We start from the raw sequence: 23859 nt of genomic DNA on the forward strand, positions 1-23859 counted from the left end.
AACAGTATAATCCTAATGTTGATTTAAAATGAGATATTCGTCTAAATATGGCTAAAAAAGGGATCATGTCTATGTTCCCCGGGTTCTATGTTCCCCGGGTTCTATATTCCCCGTTTTTCACTAACCCTAAACCTAACCTCCCCCAGACCCTAACCCAAAACCTAACCTCTCCCACCCCCCACGCCTAAACCTAACCTCCCCCAGACCCTAACCCAAAACCTAACCTCTCCCAGGGAACATAGCGGGGAACATAGGACCCTATTTGGGAAAAGCGGGGAACATAGGACCCGGGGAACATAGGGATGACCCCCTGATAGAGAATAAAATTCTATACATCCCACTAAATGTGATTATTTATAACAGCTTATCTACCAAATGAATTGAAGCCATGAGTCTAGGAAGATTTATCATAAAAGTATATTTAATACCATACATTCTCTGCAATATGTATATTGACAGAGGGCATGAATCTCAATGTACACATGTCTGATCGATGTACAGAGTCAAATATTCAGCAAATGGCCGACAGTCAACATATGCTTTATACTGTAAAGGAAGAGGAGGAGGAAAAGGCAGAGAGGAGGGGGTGATGACTTGACTTGGAGCCTACAGGGCTGCCTGTCTGTATCAGTTTGTTATGGGACTTGATGCACTGTCCAAGGTTTCAGCAACTGGAGCAGTCCCTGCTATTCTATATGGGTGAAATGTCAGTGTGAGTCTATGTGTCAAATGGCATGGAACTTATAGCATAATTAGACCTATAGCTTATTGATTAATGTGTCAGATGTCATGTTAACTTATATTTTTCTCCAACACCCCCTAAAAAAGGTAAAACAAAAACCTCAATTTTTTTTCGGCGGCGCACCCTCCCCTCATGCCGTCCTCGACCCTACCAACTTTGACACCAAAACGACGCCCTTGGCCGTACCGCATCTGTTCCGGAGCTGGTGGACATTAGCCCATAGGCTCTTCATGTCCTGTAGCCATGTGTTTTTTCAGACTGCAACCACTGCTGAGCCTGGCCCCTGCAGTAACCTCAATATGTTATTGAAGCACTATAAATAGCCAACCAGTCGAGATCTCTACTCTAAAGACTGTAAAAATACAAAAAATATTTTTTTTTTATTAGGGTTTGAAATCCCATGCAGCCATGGATTTTTATAGGGCATGTTATTGAGTTTTGAGTGTTAGTCATTTTTTAGCTGAGTCTATGGTTACAGTATATACATGAAAATAAATTTTAGTTTATTTTCAAATATAAAATGGCTCAGGACAAGAATAATGTTCCCCATGATGTTTTATAAATAAATCTATTTAGTTAAAAGGCAATTTATTGAATGAATCTCTGCGGTAAAACAGCTCTGTGCCCGCTGTGCTATTGTTTTCCTATGGGGTGAGTGGTGCCACCCAACTATGTGGCAGCGCTACCCTCGGCGTCGCGCACAGCACGAATTGGCCACCGTGCACTAAGGTCAAAGTTCAAATTATTTCAACTTTGACCTACTTACCGCTGACCTTTCATGAGCACAACTAATCTGGCCTAGCAGTGAAGGCAGCTTCAGTCCTCAGAACAGGCAGATTTCCAATTCAAATGCTGCCAGCATGGAACCACATTATTAACCACTTAAACCAATGGTTCTCAAACTGGGGTCTGGGGACCCCCAGGGGTCCTGTGTCAGTTTCTTTTTAATAATTATTATTATGTATATTCTTTTATTCTTTTATTTAACCTTTATTTATCCAGGTTAGTTGCAGGGGTCCCCAGCAAAACAGTGAATAATTTATATTTATTTACATCTAGAAGTAACACAATGACAGAATGTATGGCTATTTTGGTCATGGGTTTCATACACTTGAAGTATAGAAATATACTTCACACTTTCTGTAACAAAACATCTAAAAGCAAATGGGGGACGCTGGGACAAAATCGTATCAAATAGGGGTCCGTGGTCTAATTTAGGTCAGGGGTCTTTGACGTGAAAATGTTTGAGAACCACTGACTTAAACAGAATCAGATGTTTGATTGATGTCTTCATTAAACACGATTGATCATGTACATAATTGGTTCCCAAACTGTGGTCCACAGACCACCTCCACGGGGCTCCGCCTGGTGGTCCGCCAGAGAATTGCTTTTTTCTTTGTTTCTTTTTTACAGACAACAGTTTTTACATACACATTAACCCTGAGGAGTCACCGGATTGGGCCAATTTTCTGACATATCGCGATATTTGGGAAATATCCCAATTTTGAACATTTAGTTTCAGAGGCTGCAGCAGGCTCAGTTTTAAAGCCAGAGTGAAGTTTCTGGTATCATATGAAACTAGAAGACCTAAGGAATCGATTTGTACCACCCATGTCATGCTATAGTTTGTCAGGAAGGTAACTAAATAACACTCCACACATTAAGGCAGAATAAGGAAAAAAAACATGTTCAAAGGGGTCCTGTCCTCTTTTTCACAGCCTAATGTTGGCAGGTGTGTGTGTGTGTGTGTGCGTGTGTGCGTGTGTGCGTGTGCGCGTGCGCGCGCGCGCGTGTGTGTGTGTGTGTGTGTGTGTGTGTGTGTGGTAGCCTGCAAAAGCCCTTCACATGGTGTGAATTTGACATTTAAATTTTTTGTTTAATAAACCTTTATTTTTTGGACTTAGTCGGGTTTTCCCTTCTCTGACGCACCTGTCGAGTTTAGGTCTGCATACGTTTTGCCCCTACATTTTCATTTTCAGACATTTCCATAAATTAGAAACTCTGCCCTATATATAACATTTTCAATGACTAAGATAGCTCTATAGCTCAAACGTTTTTTAGTATTTTAATATAAAGATTTTAATATAAAGAGTATTTTAATGTGTCTAAAAGTAAAACGTGAGAAGAACGAAAATGTTATGAAAATAATTTTTCACCATGATGTACTATGGAGATGAAAGTAACCAAATCACTCGAAATCTCAAAATACCTGCAAATTATTATTTTTTGGCTAATTGTTAGTCGGCCTAGGTGCTCATTGACTCGGATGTATTTTTGCCGGAGAAAACGCATTTGCATGTGACCAAGAACAGCCAACTCCACAACTCTGTGGAGTGGGTGGGACTTCGAAGGTCTGGAGCCAGCTGGCTACTGCACTGCCTCTGCAATGCTAAAATAGTAGTAGTTTGTAGTTTATCTGACTTGTTGGCCCTGCTCTGGAAATTCAGAAAGCCTCGGAAATACCCACAGATGATTGGCATTGGACATGTCTGACGACTCAAAACAGAAAAGAAAAAGAAAACATAACTACAAATATGCCGCATACCATACAATATGCCTACTGATGAAGCTATGAAAAAAGTCACTCACCATTGCGAGTCTGCTCCCCCCCCCTGATGGGATTGTTTGGAGCATTTTTGCAAAAATAGTTCAAGATAGATGATTGGGGTTACAAAATTTTGTCAAAAAATATGTACAATCAGCAAGTATTTTGGCTTCAAAAGATACATTAAGTCATGTCAATAGCGTTTGTTAGAAACACAAATGTTCTCAGTGAGTAGAGAGCACAGTGGTTGACCTTCCTTCACTGTTGGCATTAACCCTTCAAACACACGCAAACAAACACACACACACACACACACACACACACACACACACACACACACACACACACACACACACACACACACACACACAACACAAAACAATAATGTGGAAATGTTAACAGCTTACAATTAAAAATGTGATTTATGTTCTGTACAGCTGTTAAATGACACTGCGGCCCAACTATATCGATTTCCATATCATTAGCATAATAGTTTCATTGTGGTATTCTGTAATTACAAAATAAAAAAGGTTCCTACCTGGCAAGCCTTTACTGCATATCAGGGACTCGTAAACGAGCAAAATGTTACCTCACACAAGTAACATGGGTCAATTGCAGCCGGGGATAGTCGGGGTAATTATTAGATCATTAAAATTTAGTCTGCTTCACAGAGCATAGAGAAAATTAACTCCCCCCCACCAAGCTCATTTTTCTGCTGAACATGAAATAATGATTTTCTGCCAGTATAATTACAAAGCTAACATCTGATAGAGTCAGCATCCAGGGGGGATTATCACATGCATGAGTATTAGACCTCATTACCAGCTTGACTGCAAAATTATTACATCTTGTAATTGGATGGTGAGATTTATACACAGATTGGGCCAGGGTTCCTCACTAAGATTGTAATTACAAGCTTCGCTGATTTGCTACTTATCACACGGTGCACAGGAGGAGGGAGGGGCCAAAAACAAGCGGATGGGGGGGAGGGAGCGTTCCATTAAGCAGGGCAGACCCTATCAATGGCAGAGCGTCAGGGCAGGCGCGGGCGCCACCGGGCAGGCGAGTAACATCCCCCCCACCCCCTCTCACTCTCTCTCTCTCTCTCTCTCTCTCTCTCTCTATTTATTTATTAGGCCAAACAGTGGAGGTGTTTGCAGAAGGAGGGGGGAGGGCATTTATTATTACCAGGGTTCCTCTCCCTGACAAATGGGATTTCATTTATTTAACCTCCGCTGATCTGTTCCAGCGAAATGTATAAAACAAGCCATCCGTTTTTTTACGAGCACCGCCGAGTCCACGCCTCAATTATCTAAAGGCTAACTGAGTGTTAAAGTGAGCCATCTGCCAGTGGGAAGCCCATTGATTTAATTTGCCTTGCGGTTTTACCCCCCCCCCCCCCCACACCCCATGAAACCCCACTTTGTGCCTATAGAAAGAGAGCCGACGGATACACATGCATCCCTCATTGAACCCGGGTTCACGCAGAGTGGACACGGGTTATTTGCACAGATGCAAGCGTCGCCGCAAACGCCACTGTTGCTCCATCATACTGCCACTGCACCTGCACAGGTCCTGCAAAAAGACAACCAAGAATGAGAGACACAGAGATAGAGAGCAAAGGAGAGAGGCTGGCTGATTCGGCGCTATGACTACTACCTCTATAGTGGTGATACCAAAGGTGGAACAAAATGACTTTTACACAGGAGACGAGACGTAATGACGCCACAATGATCGCGGCTTTCACAGGCTGTTTAAAAGGGGCTAGAGAGAGAGAGAGAGAGAGAGGGGTGAGAGATGAGGAGTTAGGCTGTCGGCCCCCCAAAGGAGGGGACACCTTGGTTCTCCTGCCCACTAATCTCTGCCTGCAGCAAGCTGAATGGATATTGACACTGTGTTCGTGTGTGTGTGTATGTGTGTGTGTGTGTGTGTGTGTTCGTGTGTGTGTGTGTGTGTGTGTGTGTGTGTGTGTGTGTGTGTGTGTGCGTGCGTGTACGTGCGTGCGTGCGTGTAAATCAGCTAATTTTATTTTTGTATGTATCCGCAGTGGAAGTGGTCCCTGGGAAATTAGGTTTGGTAAAAGTTGTGGAACCCCTGTGCTAGTACAATAACTGACAGGACATTGGTTCAAAACTGTTCCCAATTCCATGGAAACTGTCTATAATGTGGATTAGAGCTGCACCGATTAGTTGTCAACTATTAAATTAATCGCCAACTATTTTGATAATTGATTAATCAGTTTGTTTTGTTTTTTACGGGAATGTAAAGTCAAAATGTATCTGATTGCAGCTTCTTAAACGTGCATATTTGCTGGTTTCTTTACTCCTCTCTGACAAAGTGAACAGGACGCCACCCTGGGACAATTTTCATCATTTTGTGACAACCCGATCGGTTTACCGAGAAAATAATCAACAATGGAAATAATAGTTATTTGCAGCTCTTCTGTGGATGGATTTCAAATTAAAATATGTGGTAGGCCTAACATTTCCTTTTATTAGATCAGATTTTTTTCCTTTGCAAGTAGATAGGAAAAAGAGGGGTTGACATAGGCCACAGATCGGATTTGGACTTACCGCAGGAAGGACTACCTTTGTGGTACGCACTCCAACAGGTGAGCCACCAGGGCACCCCCTACCTCTTCCTTTTTAAGATATTATGCTGGGATAGCTAACTACGTTATTGTATGTAAATAAGTAAGCTAAATTATCATACCATATGTGCGTCTGTCAATTGATTGGGTGGAAGATGATTCCACCTGAAAAGACATTCCACCTGAAAAGACACCCCCCACTTCCGGGGGGTGGAGCAATATTGTGGCAGTAAATCACTGTTGCATGCGATACATGCAGTCAGATGTTGCCCTGTTTCGGTGGCTACATCTGTAGGGAGCGGATTCCGCCAATAATCAGTCACCCGCTGCTAGCATTGTAAGTGTTATTGACAAGCAGATGAGAGGAAATCCTTTCAAGTGACACTCAATCCCTTTCTCACCAACAGCACAGGAATACATGGCTTAGCTGAGCCTGACAGTCAACCTCTATTGGCACACATGACAGTGTAGTACACACTTCACAAATGTCTGGATTTATGGACATGTATACTATGCACACACACACACACACACACACACACACACACACACACACACACACACACACACACACACACACACACACACACACACACACACACACACACACACACACACACACACACTTATTATGTAATCATAATAAGTCCCTCCAGGAAAGTGTGCTTAGTGATCGGAAAAATTAATGCAAATTCAACCAGTCTCCGCACTATTTGCGGGGGCTTGCAATTTTTCTAAATTCACGCGATTTTGGAAAAACGGGTTATTTTACAACAAAAACTCGCATAAAACGTCATAAATTGCACTGCAGTTTTTGAGAAAAGTTGCCATTTCAATCATGAGAGACTAGTAGAAAGTTTAACAAGTCTTTAATGATACAACAAATTAATTTTGGCGTATGACTCCATGATATGATGAAGCTCTCCTGAGATGATGAGGGCGTCGTCAGAGAAGAATAGGATAGGAAATCCCCCATAGAGAATTCTTCAATCAGGAGTCATGACGATGGTGGTGGTCAGGGGAGGAGGTGGGTCAAAAACTGCTTCAGGATGATGATCAGCAACTGAGAATGACATATGGCACATTAGGGCTGGGACGGATCACGGATAATCCGTGACCCGTACGGATCAGCCCCCACGGTTCGGCACACGGTTCGGAACGTCTTGGTCCGCGGACCCCCCCCCCCCCCCTTTCATTTAATTTAACGTTTAACGTTAGTGTATGAGAACGCCTGCAGCGCAGCCAGACACAGACAGGCATCATCATGGCAAGCACAAGTGAGCTTCCTCATCCCTTCGCTGTAAAGTCTCTCTGAAGGCTGTGGCTAGTGGCTACTAAAGACAGCAAACTTATTTCAACACCTCTGAAAAAGCACAGGAATGCGAGCAGCATGTTGCGCGCTGCACAAGATAGCACGAGCCACAACACGCACACACACACACACACACGCGCGCGCGCGCGCACACACACGTTTCACGAACACATTATCACCGGACGGTGAAATGTTGCCTTGGACGCATAACAACAAAACAACACGTGGGGCCACCGAGTAGCATAACGTAGCATCAACGTTATGTTTCCAGACTCACCCGGTCTGGTCTGTACCCGTGTCATGTGACTACATTAGCAAGCAACAGGCAGGAAGTTAGGCGCAGTGCCACCTAAAACAGGAAGTTGGGTTGTTTTGCCTTCAGAGTAAAAGCATAAATTGTGTCATGAGAAAAAAATATTTTTTGAGCTGTGCAGGGCAACAAATGGTTAGAGAAGTATAATAGTATTAAAAATTCAAATCGAAAATCTAATTTTGAGAGAAAAAATCTGATATAGCCTATTTATTTATTTTTTGCTGATCCGAAAAATCTGCGATCCGTGGCTCAAAATCCGTCACGCGATCCGATCCGTGGGTTTTCTGATCCGTCCCAGCCCTAGTAATAACAATAGAATGGGTTATACAACCTCAAAGAAAGGGGGCGTGCACATGACGTGAACTGGGCATTAGCTGTTAAGTAGTCTTCATTATTGAAAATAGTCCAAGACATTATTTGTTGCAGTTAGCAACTATCAACATGGGCGGGGACACCTCGCCATTCCGAAGTGTCGGCATTCCGATCATTGACTTCTATGCTGTCGGAGAGGCGGCCCTTTTTATCTCCAAAAAAGGTTTCGCCATTGCGAAAGATATTAGATCCGCCATTCCGACTGTGTGTGTGTGTGTGTGTGTGTGTGTGTGTGTGTGTGTGTGTGTGTGTGTGTGTGCGTGCGTGCGTGTGTGCGCGCGTGTGCGCGCATGTGCGCACCTCAGCCTGCTGCTGGTGAGTTGCGCTGAAACAGCCATGCAGGATTCATTCTGTTTTATCTGTTTTATCTACGTTTTAATTCTAACTTTTTTTTTTAATCCTATCTAGGTTTTAACTTTAATGTAACTTGTCTTTTTATGTTGCCTGTTGCTTTTACTTGCTGTATGTTTTATGTAAAGCACTTTGAATAGCCTTGTTGTTGAAATGGCATTGTGTGATTCCGTGATGGATAACAGGAGGAAAATGTCTGCACACTTCAGCTCCCTTTATGTGCATTTATTTAGCATCTATTTAACAACTATTTGGATGTGATAAATAAATGCACATAAGAGCTGAAGTGGGCGGACTTTCTTCTTGTTTTTCCTCATGTTGATTTGATTGGAAGTGCGCAGCTGCTCTCTCTTGCATATCTGATTGCTAAAGCAATTAAGAACATTTTGACAAGACACAGATACATGTTCTTTATGTCAGAGTTTCTCAAATGTTTTTCAGCCAAGGACCCCTTACAAGATAGAAAATATACCGGGGACCCCCTCATTTTGATTTGTGATTTTGGGCTAAGCTTAATTGTTTCCACGGTAACGTGCTTGACTTTTAATTTGATAGGTTTGTTATTAGAATGTAATCCATGAACCATTTTAGATTTAAAGCATAAACTATTTTCGTTGAACTATGAAGATTTTGCAAAAAATATATATATATATATTTTTTTTTATTACATTACATTTACATTACGTCATTTGGCAGACACTTTTGTTTTGTCCAAAGCGACTTACAATATCACAATTTGTCAACAGTACAGAAAACCACTATGCAACACAATCAATGACAGCCAAGATATTTTGATAGACTAGCACCATGTAGGAAGTAGTTTGAGAAGGAATAATTAACATGTAGCATGTAGCATTTAATTTTTTAATAAAAAAAAAAAAAAAAAAAAAAAAAAAAAATTACTTGAAAACTTTTCGCGGACCCCCTGGCAAAGTGCCACGGACCCCTGGGGGTCCGCGGACCCCCATTTGAGAACCACTGCTTTATGTAACTAAAACAAATGATTCTATATTGAGCTGTAATTGAACGAGTATATGAAACTAAATTCTTGGGTGTAATTATAGATCATAAACTCTGTTGGAAGCCACATATAGAATATATTAAAAGTAAACTAGCTAAATCTGTTGGTATTCTGTACAAAACTAGGGATCTGCTGAATAAGAAATGTTTGCATATATTGTATTTTTCACTTATAGTGCCATATATGTCATACTGTGTTGAGGTCTGGGGTAATGTATATAAAACAAATATAGATCCTATTATTAAACTACAAAAAAGAGCTATTAGAATAATAAATAAAGTTGGTTACCTCAAATCGACCAATCCACTATATTCATAAGGTCCTGCACCTTAAAATTTGTAGATATTGTGTATATAAAAACGTTAGAAATTGTTTTCCGTGTTAGGAGTAAAAGCCTTCCAGTTTGTATTCAACATTTTTTTAAATTAAGGAAATTATAATTTAAGAGGGTTATGCATTTTTAAAACAGGCAAAGCGAGAATTAATGTCAAATCTCGATGTGTTTGTTTTGGGAGTTAAACTATGGAATAGCCTTTGTGATGATTTGAAATTGTGTACATCATTGTTGAGGTTTAAAAAAGCCTTAAAAAGTCAAATAATTCAGGATTATAACTTACAGTAAATTCTGTCTTTCTTTCTATTATTTATTTTGCTGCAGATATTCTGGGTTTTTCTAATGGATTATACAGGATATAGGCAAAAAATAAGCCTTGGCTTCAGCCTATTCCTTTTTTCAGTCATTGATTAAATGTATTTGTGTGAAATGGTCTGATATGTACATGTATGATGATGTTCTCTTGCTGTATATTCACACAAATTGTTACATTTTGTTTGTGGTTCATTACAACCTATGACCAAAAATAAACCATTCATTCATTCATTCATTCATATTATTGAGGAGTAAGATTAACATACACCCAGGTGTGACCAGTTAGGTCGTTAAGACACCAATATATAAAGCCTGGCGTTTGTGCCAAATGCGCTATTGGCCTCTCAGTTTAAAATCAGATATCTTCTTTTTAATCTCCTCCAGGGTCCGTGGCTCTGAACTAACAGTGTTTACTGCTTCAGTCACTTTCTGTCACTCAGCTTGTTTCATTTTATTTATATGCAGCGGCGCTGTCCGAGGTGCTGAACCCCTAAAACACGCTGGTTGGAGCTGTCCACTTCAGCAGTGCTGATGTCAATGGGCAGCAGCAGCAGACCTAACCCTCACAGGCTGGTCTCACTTCTCACTTTCATAAAATGCTAGAATTCGGTTATTATCACATAGAACCAAGAACCAAGAAAAGCAGCAAATCCTCACAACAAAGAAAAAAGTATTTTATGATCTTTTATATTTCTTCTTTCAAATAAAAGTGCAATGTAGATCCACTTAACATGTCTAGTAGCCTATACTTCAGAAATACAGCTTGAACATAAAATGCCACAACAATGTGGTCTTAAAACTAAAGAGGTAGTAAAGAACTTCAAAGTGTTTTGCAAACTCGAATTCTGTCCATAAGCATTCTAATTTATTAAAATAAAAAAAAATAAAAAAAATAAAATAAATGAATGAATCGTGATTAATAAAAAAAAAAGAAAATCGCAATAACTCGAATAATCATGACGGCCCTAGTTCTCCTTATACCCTGTTCACTCGAAGTTAACGAGGAGGTACTGCACAGTGTTCCAGAACTGGTCGAGTGTTCGGTGTCCCCGGCGGTACCGGCGCCGCAGCTCCCTCAGTCGCTGATCCAGCCGTCTCCACTTGCGTCTCTGGTGGGGAGCTGGATCGCCACGTTCCGCAAACACAGAGATGGACTCGACCTTCCGCTGTTCATCCTTCAGTTTAGTGATGAACACAAACAGAGGAGGCTGTCGTCTGCCCATGGCAGTATTCCATCTTCGATGGAAAGCTGAAACAATCACAGACATATTATAAGAAATAGGACCCTCATAACAAAAAAGTGGTGCCATACCAGCCTCATTATCTTTTATTGGCTTCATGCTAGCAAAGTATGGGGGCCTGGAACTGTGGGTGTTTGGAAACAATTGGGATATAAAGTCACGCCCACTAGCCTGCTTTTGACCACTAATGCTGATTTTTTTTTATTCAGTTGAAAAACATCATAGGCCGAAATCAAACTGTTTTGAAATTATTTAATCTCTTTTTTCCATAGACTTCTCCACATGCGAGGGAACCGGAAGGAGCTGGACTAATATGTAGAAAGGAATTCGGTTGGATCCAGACCTTTGACTCCGCCCACTCTGCTGAATTGACAGTTCTGTCCAATATTGTTACATATTTTAACCCCACCTGCAAAAAGGCGTGCTTTCTCCTCTCCCCTCTTCACATCTAGTGATAATTACATCATAAGTACAGGCAAATTGCTCACCCAGTACAGTTAAGAGATCCAAGTTCTTACCTTCCACTCTGTTGTTGGCTATTTGTAGATAGGCCATTTTGTTCTGATGTGCGCGAAGTGGTTCTGACATGCGTGAAGTGGTTCTGGGATGCGCAAAGTGGTTCTGGATGCGCAAAGTGAGGGGAACTATTTTCTGAGAGGGGGTGCTGGATTTTTTTGGGACAATAAAGTTATAATGGAAAACTTTACCATATATGGTAACATCATATTCCATCTGCGGTCTGTATGACAGCAGTCACGGTCAGAGGTAGGCTATAATTACTCAGGTATCTTTTGTGTTTTATTTTAGTACCTTCTAAACTTCAGAAAACATAAAAAAATAAGTATTTAGGAAAAGTCATACACTAAAAGAGGCTTACAGTTTTTATTTAAACAGAGATATTGGCATTATCAAAAAAAACAGGTCTATCAGACCGTCTAGGCATTTCTGAGATATCACTGCTGACAGTGGTTTACAGTCCATGTGATGAATTAATGATGTGGATGCTACAAAGAGCCGCACCGCCTGCGTAATGGTCGCGCGTAATGACAGCTGTTCTGGCGCTGTTGGAAAACCTCACAACAAAACATTATTTTTAAAAGAAATGACAAGTTGAAGTAGCCTACAAAATGATCATAAATATCTCACTGCAGAGAAGCCACATGGTAGTCAAATTGTGGGAACACTGTGCTGCGGCGCTCTCCAAGGTGCTGATCCTGCTGGTTGGGCTGGGGCTCATGTCTCTCTCTCACCCACAGGCCTATGCACAAGGCACAACACCTTCCCCAATGGCATATCTCCATTCCGACAATTTTGTCAGTGCTGGTATTTCGGAGTTTAATTTGTTTTAGTTAGGCTACATAAAGAACATGTAGGCTATCTGTGGCTTGTCAAAATGTTCTTAATTGCTTTATCGTCACATCACGCAATCTTTGCAAGAGCGGAGCAGCTGCGCACTTCCAATCAAATCAACATGAGGAAAAACAAGAAGAAAGTCCGCCCACTTCAGCTCTTATGTGCATTTATTTATCACATCCAAATAGTTGTTAAATAGATGCTATATATATGCACATGAGCTGAAGTGCGCAGACTTTTTCCTCCTCTTTTTCATCACGCAATCACACAATGTCGTGAATTTGCAGCAGGCTGAGGGAGCAGAGAAATGGACAATACGTTTTAATTTTAATTTATAGAAAATACAAGTTGACCCTCTTATGATCCTTTTTTTTTGCCATCCAGGAAGCGCTGCATCCTGGCTGTTTCAGCGCAAATCACCAGCAGCGAGCTGGAGGAGGTGCGCACATACTACACACACACACACACACACACACACACACACACAGGATGCTGTTGGACCTAATATCTTTCGCAATGGCGAGACAGATCTCCATTCCGACAATTTTGTCGGAATGCCGGTATTTCGGAGTGCCGACATTTCGGAATGCCGAGGTGTCCCCAACATGGGCTCTATTCTCCCGCTGGCCTTAGGCGCTAAACTGGCCTTAAACGCAAAAAAACACGCTTTATGCCTGCCTACCGCTGAGTCGGGAAGATAGCGTCATCTTTTTATGCCCCGAAATGCGCTTTACGCTGAAGAGGCGTGGCGCAGTGCCAGAATAGGCCAGAATGGGCGTTTCGGCCTTAAATACCAGCCTAAAGCGATCTTCCCAAAGGGCGTTAATTTTGCGGTTAACGCTTTTCAAAACCAGGCCTTATTCACTGCGCCGGGTATGCACCCACCTCCCTCCCCTACAAAACGCCACACTCAGACACATATTTGCATCTCTCCCAGCATACATTGGGGCTTAATACATTTTGACAAGAAAAAGCAACCAAATCATCAGCCTAAGTAGGCTAAGTGGTAGATAGAAATAATATATATACTGTGATGTCCGCTCCAACAAGACTTAGCTTACTTGACACATACTTTTTCAATAAAAACACATTTATGCCATGACTTTACATAATGTTTATTTATGTCGCATCATTTAGCCTGTGCTGTGATGTGCAGGAGCAGCAGGTAGTCTACAAGTTATAAAACTAAGCCTGCCCTGAATGAGCCGAGTGGGGGGGCTTGTTCACTATTGTGAAAGTTATGTGTTTACAACATATAAAGATCATGGAAGTGGAATGTCACTGATAGTTAACATTCTATATTGTACAGGGCATCAGCCCTGCTGGACAGATCTGTATTTGCCTGTAGGTTGAATCGTTTTATTCAGGCTATGATCTGTGATGCGCTGAGATATCCAAATTGGCATGAAGAGATGACAGCATGCAGCTGCAACCAGACTGGATCGAGTCGCTCAGTGGACCGGAGCATGGAAGGGAAGAATGTGATTGGTTTACTGCAGATCACCAATGGCCACAGTTGTGAATAATTATACGCTTAAAAAGGCGTGGTTAAATGGTTAGCGCCGCACGATCTGGCTTTAGCGTCAAGGAAAAATTAGGGAATGCGCATGACCATGCCCACTAATAGCGCCACGACCAGCCATAAATGCAAATTCAAGGCCAGGGGGAGAATAGAGCCCATAGTCTACAGCAACAATCACACAAAAACTGCGAAAACCTGGAGGGACTGCATAATCATTGGTGTATCATTATTCCAGTTACCATCAGGGTAAATTAGCTGTGTTTATGCGCCAATACCGTATATTTTGCTGGGTACAAGTAGTACGAGTACAGTACTCATTTGGGTACCAATACCAGTAATTAATTAGGGGCTGACTGATATGTTTTTTTTTATGTTTTGTTTTATGCCTTTAAGCATAATGTGTAATGCATGATTATGCTTCATTTATTTGTTATATTTATTTTATATTTGCTGTGAAAACATTGATACATCTCTCCTTTAAAGAACTTTATTTATTCATTCAAGTTTCTTGCCATACACTTTTTACAAGCTTACATGTGGATATACAGTAACTCAATGTAACCTATGATAAGATTTCCCCCTTTTTATTGATAGCCAAACATTTCCTCATTTAAGCACCTAACAATGAAAGCCTAAATTGATAACAGTTCTCTCTCTGCCTGTCAGTGACTTACAAGCATTTCCTCATTGAAGGCCTGTGTGCGATGTTGAGAAAGCATACGTGAAAATGAAACTAAAAATAGGAGCGGGCTGCACACACACACACACATAGCCACCACAGGGATGATGTTTTCTTTGAATCTTTTGCTCATATGAAAGAGGACTGTGGAGATAAGGTCAAAAACTCCTGAAATAATGTCATTGTTTCAGCACCAAGAATGTTATATCTACAGTTAGAAGGTTTTAGCCAAATAAATATGATAAATGCATATTATGCTTATATATATACTTATTTGATTTATACTTATTTTCATCTTGAAATGCATATTGTGCTTATATATCCTACTGATTAAATAAGTGTTTTTGACATCTTTTATAAAATGAACTTTAAAACCTGTTCAATAAACCATACACCCTGTACGTTGAACTTTCCCCTAAAAACCATGACCTTTGTACACCCTGTGCAGAATGGAACATTAAGCTCTTACCCAAAGTTCAGTGATGTGTATTTTTTCCATCGAGGCAGGACAGGTGCCGATTATGTATTTGATGTGGTTTTAACGTCATGGCAACAGCGCTTCTTGCAGAAACGTCTCTGCAGAAAAAGACGTCTGTAAGCTCTTTGAAGCCAGACAGGAAAGGAGCTGTGGTAGGTGTCGCTTCCTGCCTAGAGAGACAGGCAGCAGGTCGTTGCTGAGAGGGAGTCAGCCTCTCTCTCATGTGTGCTTTGAACAAGTCCCATATCTGATGTGATTAAATATTAAAAGCATGTATAACTAACTTTTTCCACAGCCATGAAATATTGATCTTCCTCCCCACAAATATATATATTATAAGCCTTAGGTGTATTGATTTAATAAACTTATTTCTTACAAACATATTATGTTTAGTGGTTCCAGTCAAGTATAAAGTTAAAGCCAAGATTGCTTGCTATACAATAAGGGAGATACAGTATATAATATTTAGATAAATATTAGCTTATTGTTACTGCTGCAACTTTAGGTTGGGAAAATAAATATATAGTCAAAATAATAGTCATATTAAAGTTGCATCTGCCGACTGAATTGACAGGTGGTCGTCAAATTAGTTGATAAATGACAATTGCTAATTGATAAGAGTTTCCTCATCCTAGTTAAAATAAGGGTGAGTTTTTCTCTGGTTCGAGTGAGAAATACCCTCTTACTCTGGTTACATCCTTATAAGGGTGGTTACAGACCAAGAGGCAGTAAGTTTGAACTGTATGACAATTATTCCAGCTTCAGACTAATATAGTTGAATTTGATCCTATCTAGGATGTAGATTAGATTACCTAGTCTAAGGTAACCATAGATAATGTGTTACAGGATATTAATAGAGAAAATAGCTAAAATAGCTGACCCAAATTATAGGAGTTAAAATAGGAAATAAAATAAGTGACTAGTATTCAGTAAAGGTTAGTGCATGCTGAAGTGCCAGGTCACGTGACGTGGGCCTCGTGGTGAGGAGGAGCCATCGGGGAGGAACATCTGCTATTACCAGAAGACAACGCCCCCAAGGAAATGATGATCGACCCATGTTCAAAAGTTGATATAAGCTCATACCCAGGGAGAGAGCAGGGTCTTTTTCAAACGTCTCTTTCTTCATCTGAAAAATTTCAGCTGCTAGGAAGAACCAGAATCTGACCCGGAGATCTCTGCATTGGTAATCTGTATCACACTTGATTGGCTCTGTATCATGATTTATGCAATATTTTCTATATAAAATAATATTCTAAATATCAGAATTGCTTGTCATATTGGTTTTTCATATATCTGGAATTTATTGGATACGCTGGAAAGGTATTAACATCTGTCAACACCTTCTGACCGGTGCGGTCAGTTCTGTCCAGATTGGACCTGGCACCGGAACATCCTTTCCCTTCACCTAACAAAGTGAAAGTGCCAATGGGGAAATCTGACGTAATCAGTGAATCTACAATACTGTAACAGCGGTCATAAAGTCAACCTGTGGATTATACCGGACATGTAACGTTATTGGAAATATCTGGTAAGCCGTTGCTTGTTCCACAACGCGGTTTTGTCTGCTAGAAGTATAACCAGCTGATTAACTCATTGAGTGCCAAGGACGAGTATGTTCGTCAATTCAAATACTAACGTAGAGTGCCAAGGACGAGTATGTTCGTCAATTGCGTTTTTTGACGGTGGGACGTGGATCAAAGCCTCTTACATCTCCTATAAAAATATGGGAGCTATTGAATGTGTATAACGTTAGGGTTGTGCTACAACCCAGGTGTTACGAGTGAGAACGAGAGCTCTCACTAGTGCCTTAAACGCTGCAACGCAGCCCTATGGAAGACTGTTATTTTGCTCCAAAATTACTTTTCATTAAAACCTGACCACCCACCCGTAGGTGGCGTGGTACCCCTGGGACTGACACGGATCCACGTGACTACGTCACGTCCTGCCAGCCCAGGGATAATCACTCTAATTTCTTCCAGCCCGCTGAGATCCGACGCACCCCGTGACGCATCGACACAGCAAGGCTGGGTAGTGAGAGCTCTCATTCTCACTCGTAAATAGGGCTGGGTATCGAGTTTCGATACTTACTTGGCACCGAAATGGAAACATCGATACTAAGGGGTATCGAAGCCTCCCTTGTCAATCGATACCAATTTTCGATACCAAAACAAAACAGCGTCATTGAGCCTATAAGCATGCGACATGCTTGCACGCCGCGCTCTAATACGGCTGGTGATTGGCTGTCATGTAGAGGCATGCAGGAAACGTTACGCCCACTTTAGCCGGTGTGTTTGTTGTGACTGTGAGCCAGGCGTGCGGTGCGGATAGTATACAAGAAGTTAGCCACTCAAGCTACTCCTATCCTGGAGTACCATATGGCGAAGATGATGAAAAGCAGGAAAAGAAACAGAAACAACACGGACTGGTTTCCACAGACAAGAGAAATAATTGAGAGGTGGGTCAGCTCAGCTTACCGCAAGTTAGCGGTTATCAGATCCCTCAGTCTGACAAATCCATGCATCTGGCTGTGAGTTGTAGCATTAGATCGTTTAATTAATTGCCGCCGTAACGTTATGCGCAAGCGGGCATTGTGTATTTTTAGCAACTCGTTAACAAACGCTGATGTCATGATAGTTTGTTGAATGTAAATGCAATTCATTTATATTGATTGGCTAGTCAGTGAAGTTGAGCTGTCTCGTCAGATTTGACAAGAATGACGTTCTGTTGCAGCAGTGAGCACACTGATCTGCAACGCTAGCGTTAATGTTGAATTAATTAGCGTTAACGTTATGTGCAAGCGGGCAGTTATCGCCCATGTATTTTTAGCAACTCGTTAACAAACGCTGATGTCATGATAGTTTGTTGAATATAAATGCGATTCACTTTGTGGCATATAAGGCTATATTGATAGGCTAGTCAATGCTCAACTAGTCTTCCATGCTGCATGAAGTGGAGCCATCTCATCAGTTTGGACAAGAATAGAGTTCTGTTGCATCAGTGAGCATTAAACCCTGATTTGCAACTCTCTGTTTTGCACTGAAAACTATTCCACTGATTTATTTGTTTTAGCTACATTTCTTTCCTTTGTAGTACTCCAATATTTTTTGTAGGGATGGCAATACGTTTAGAGAACTTAAAGTTATGTTAAATACAGTAGGTTTTATTTTTTTCTGCTGTAAAACTTAAGATGGGGGGAAAACTAAAGATTTGTAAAATAATTTCAATGTGTAATGCAGTTTTATTTTTGTTAAAATGGATTTTTCTAAAAATTGGTATCGAAAAAAGTATCGTTCAGGAACCGGTATCGAAATCCAAGTATCGAAACGGTATCGATATCGAAAAATTTTGAACGATACCCAGCCCTACTCGTAAAACCTGGGTTGTAGCACAACCCTAACGTTTTACTTTGTTTCGAACTCAAGCTCTCACTAGTGCCTCCATTCAACCGACCTTGCTGCCGGGAGCACCCCACAGGGCGACCCGAAAGGCACCGGTGAACCACGGCCATATGGCAACGTTTATGCCTAACCGAATGACATATTAGAGTGGCAACGATACTACTTTCTTGCCACCGACAGCACCGCGTGCGCGAACTGCGAACCGGACACGTCGAGACCGTAGTACCTGACAAAAGTGTGATGAGAGGACCATGAGGCCACGGCACACATGTCCTCCACCGACACACCACGCAACAACGCAGAGGATGTCGCAACACCTCGCATAGAATGCGCCTTGATACCCTCTGGGGGAACCTTGCCCACGGCAGAGTATGCCAACGCGATCGCCTCCACTATCCAGTGTGATAAGCGATCCTTGGAAAGGATCCCGGAGGCTAGCGAACGTGCGCGTGCAATGGTAACGTAAGCGGCAATAGCCCATCCCGAAGGGGGGGCACCAATACCCACAACCTGTTAACCCGAGAGAACAGATGTGGAAGCCACTAGCTAAGCTAGCATAAGCACTGAGAGACAAGCGTGCGCTAACACAAGCCTGCGCACAAGCCGGTGCAGCGAGTCTCTACCCTGAGTAACACGGGGAAGCAAGCGTGACCGCAAGCAAAGGCCAGCGGCCCGCAAAGCTAGTCAATCTCAGAAAAAACTCCTCAGAGGCAGTTACAATCTAGTATATGCTATTTGCACGAGGCAAGCAACACTTAGCAGACAAGCAAGCTGGCTAAGATGGCGTAAGTACTGAGAGAAGAGGCCCACACAACGTGCGGGGCGAGCTCACCTAGCTAGCGAATCGCCCAGCTAGAATCTGGCCGACGCCAGTAAAAGCTACACTACATTTATGTAGGTCCCAGCAACGCCTAAGCGGCGTGCTCCTGCCCTTAGGCATGCACACATCAAATTAATTGTGCCGGTCGTAACCGGCCAGCGTAGCCTCACAGCTAATACAGCACCTAGCTGTTCCCCCCTCTCTCTGCTAACAGGAATAACGGGGTTAACGTGCAAGCTAAGCCTGCAACGGTAAGAGCTGGAGTGCTACACATCACTAGATACTGGCTGCACGGGAGCAGCTAGCTATCTAGCTAACTGAAGAGCATGGCTTCTAGCTACTACTCTCACTTAAGGCGCGCCCTACACAGAGGTAGCTGGCGCGAAGTACTTAGCACACAGACACTAACTGCACGTGTGCACGTTAGCTATCTGCCACAATAACCGGGTGCGTTACCCTGTCTGGGGACGCAGCCAGATAGCTGGAGTGCTACAAGGTAGTCCAAGCTAGCTGCACTGAGCAAACTAGCTAACTATCTAACGCGCGCGCTCTAAAGCCGGCGTTCCTAAAGTACCTAGCAAACAGAAGCAACCGCACGGATGCAAGCTAGCTATCTGTGACAACTGTGCTATTTAGCCTGTTGTTCTAGTGCTAACGGTACAAGCTATTCTGCACGTATGCAACCTAGCTAGAGTTATGAGTGCAGACCTGAGTCAGCGCTCAAGCCTACCAACGTTACCCCAGCCGGGGAAAACGTTCACATGAGCTGCACGGCGGCAGCTAAACAACAGTTAACTAAGGAAGATACTCTTAGCTTAGATGACTTGTTCCGACGCCGCAGGGTGAAGGGTACAGGGTCGGGTCCCCGAAGCCTGCTTTATCCCGTCCACGCGACCCTCTTGAGGTGGGCAAATCAGACGGAACGAGCCTAGTATCTAAAGCTATGTAAAAGAGCTAACTCATAGTTAACCGTGGAGCTTCTAGAAACACGTCTTCTCAGCGGCTGGAAGAAAGCGGAAGTGATTATCCCTGGGCTGGCAGGACGTGACGTAGTCACGTGGATCCGTGTCAGTCCCAGGGGGTACCACGCCACCTACGGGTGGGTGGTCAGGTTTTAATGAAAAGTAATTTTGGAGCAAAATAACAGTCTTCCATAGGGCTACGTTGCAGCGTTTAAGGCACTAGTGAGAGCTTGAGTTCGAAACGAAGTAAAACTTATTTTACAGATCCATTAGGTGGCGACAGTGCTCTCCAGATTAGAGAAAGGTCAGGAAAACAGCAGGAAAAAGCCCCGTGATGAAAGAGAAACCGCTCATGCTGCAGCCAGAGCCATATAGATTGCTCTGGCTGGAGTTAACGTTGGCTGCGAACAGCAGTCAATCCGCGCCCACAACAACTCAAACAACCCCAAACACCTGTGGAGAGGACTCCACGCTGCCACTGACTTCAAAGGGGCAAAACAGCAAAACAACAACGAGTCACCCACCCTGCCAGACGAACTCAACGCGTTCTACGCCAGGTTCGACCCCTCTGCCAGAGCGCCTCCCCTCCTCCTCTCCCACCCCTCTCCTCCTCTCCCACCCCTCTCCTCCTCTCCTCCCCACCATCACCCCCCCTCCCTCCTCCTCTCCTCCCAACCCTCCCCCCCTCCTCTCCTCCCCCCCCTGCCACCTCTCTCCCCACACCACCCCTCCCCTCCTCTTCTCCCCCCCCTGCCACCTCCTCTCCTCCCCCCCCTGCCACCTCTCTCCCCCCACCACCCCTCCCCTCCTCTCCCCCCCCCCACCACCACCACTCCGCCCCCCCACCACCCCTCCTCTCCCCCCCCACTGCCCTCCTCTCCCCGCCACCTCTCCCCCCCACCTCCCCTTCCCCCAGCACCCCCTCCCATCCCCACCTAACCACCAACCCCCCCCCCACAGACCCAGACCGCCCTCTCACCATCACTGAGGAGGAGGTGCGCCGGTCGTTCCTGCGTATCAACCCTCGCAAGGCGGCCGGCCCGGACGGCATCCCCGGGCGGGTCCTCAAGGCCTGCGCCCACCAGCTGGCAGGCGTATACACAGACATTTTCAACCAGTCTCTCTCCCTCCGACGAGTTCCCTCCTGCTTCAAAGCAGCGACAATCATCCCCATTCCCAAGCAGCAGAAAGTGACCAGCCTCAACGACTGGCGCCCAATAGCCCTCACACCAATAGCCAGCAAGTGCTTTGAAAAGCTGGTCATATCAAAGATCCGCCCCACACTCCCCCCGGACCACGACCCGCTACAATTCGCATACCGGCCCAACAGGAGCACAGCGGATGCAGTAGCACACGTGCTCCACACCACCCTGTCCCACCTGGAGGGGAAGGACACCTACGTAAGAATGCTGTTCGTGGACTACAGCTCAGCATTCAACACCATAGTACCCTCCAGGCTGGTATGCAAGCTCAAGGACCTGGGACTTAACACAGCAATGTGCGACTGGATCCTGGATTTCCTGACAGACCGCCGCCAGGTGGTGAGGGTGGGCAACCTCACCTCCTCCCCACTGACCATCAGCATAGGAGCGCCCCAGGGGTGCGTCTCCAGCCCCTTCTGGTATGACCTCTACACCCACGACTGCGTGGCGACTCAAACCTCTAACACCATCGTGAAGTTTGCAGACGACACAGCAGTCGTGGGGCTGATCTCGGGGAGCGACGAGACGGCCTACAGAGAGGAGGTGGGGGCCCTGGAACAATGGTGCCAGGACAACCACCTCTCTCTGAACGTCTCCAAGACCAAGGAGATCATTGTAGACTACAGGAGGGGGGGGGGGCGCACACCCCCCAATCACCATCAACGGCACAGTGGTGGAAAGGGTGGACAGCTTCAAGTACCTGGGAGTCAATATCCACCAGGACCTGACATGGGCCGGCCACACCGCCACTGTCGTCAAAAAGGCCCAACAGCGAATACACGGACTCAAGCGCCTGAAGAAATTTGGGCTAAGGAAAGAAATCCTCAGGGACTTCTACAGAGGCACCATTGAAAGCCTGCTGACTGGCGGCTTCACCACCTGGTACGGGAACTGTACCACCATGGACCGCAGGGCGCTACGGAGAGTGAGACGCGCGGCACAGCACGTAACAGAATGTGAGTTGCCAGATCTGCATGAACTGTATAAACAGCGGTGCCTCAGGAGGTCCCTGAAGATCATCAAAGACACAAACCATCCCCACAACAGCCTGTTCTCCCTGCTACCCTCAGGGAGAAGATACAGGGTTCCGAAAGCACGCACAAATCGCTTGAGGAACAGTTTCTTCCCGCAGGCCACGAGACTCCTTAACATACACAAATAGTGTAGTAGCCGCACTGTACCGTACTGTAGCTGCTACCATTACGTATGTCTAACGTTTAATTGTATGTTTAATAAGGAATATGCTATTTGCACCTGTATGTCAAATACGCCGAATTTAAAATGCCGAGTTTAATTGTATGTTTAATAAGGAATATGTTATTTGCACCTGTATGTCAAATACGCAGAATTTAAAATGTTTAAGCACGTCTAAAGTATGCACCCGACACGTGCACCTATGTGCAGTGAATATGCCACTGTCTCTGACTTGTCTTATCACTATACTGCCTTATGCTTGTTGTGTCTCTTGTTGTTTTTGCACCCATATGCCCTGTTATATTTGTTATATTTGTACTATTTGCACTATGTTGTAAACGGAGTCCACAGCACAAGAATTTCACACGTGATACTTGTACCATGGAGTGACAATAAAAATCTTGAATCTTGAATCTTGAATCTCTCTCTCTCTCTCTCTCTCTCTCTCTCTCTCTCTCTTAGTCTGTACCCCTAAGGCAGGATTGCAGGAGTGATGAGTTACTGAATAATTCTGGGTTGAGGCTCAGTTTAGTTCTTGGGAGAGGCTTTGGAGCACCAGTTTATCCTCCCACTAATATATGTCCTCAAATGCTGAAGGCCTGCTAATGGAAATAGAGCAGATGGGGTTATCCAAGGACTTCACATCCCACTGGGCCAGAAGGAGAATTTTTATTCAAATGTCATAGTGCATTTGTGCATTTGTGTCATAGTGCAAATGTCACTATGCATCAAGTATCAAGTGAGTTTTGGCTCATACATCAACTTTCTCTACAGTATACACCCCAGTGTAAATAGCCCTGGTGGAAATAGCTCATGTGACTATTTACACCCCAATTCAGAAAATGATCAGAATGTATTTTAAATTTTAAATATAACTACATGTTTCTAGATCACGGGGCCTAAATTTTTTTTTGCAAATTGGGAGGGAATTCCCCCCTTATATGCTTCACATGGAGGGGATTTATACATATATTAGGCTGCGCGCTCGATTCCTAGGCTCGCTAGCTCGCCCTGCAGCTCACATGTGCAGCTCGCCCACTGCGTGTCGCATACGCAGCTCGGCAGCTGCGCAGCCTCGCTTGCTCTATGACATCACTGATGACATAATCACTGAA

This window comes from Poromitra crassiceps, assembly GCF_964638095.1.
Source record: "Poromitra crassiceps genome assembly, chromosome: 1".
Taxonomy (NCBI): domain Eukaryota; kingdom Metazoa; phylum Chordata; class Actinopteri; order Beryciformes; family Melamphaidae; genus Poromitra; species Poromitra crassiceps.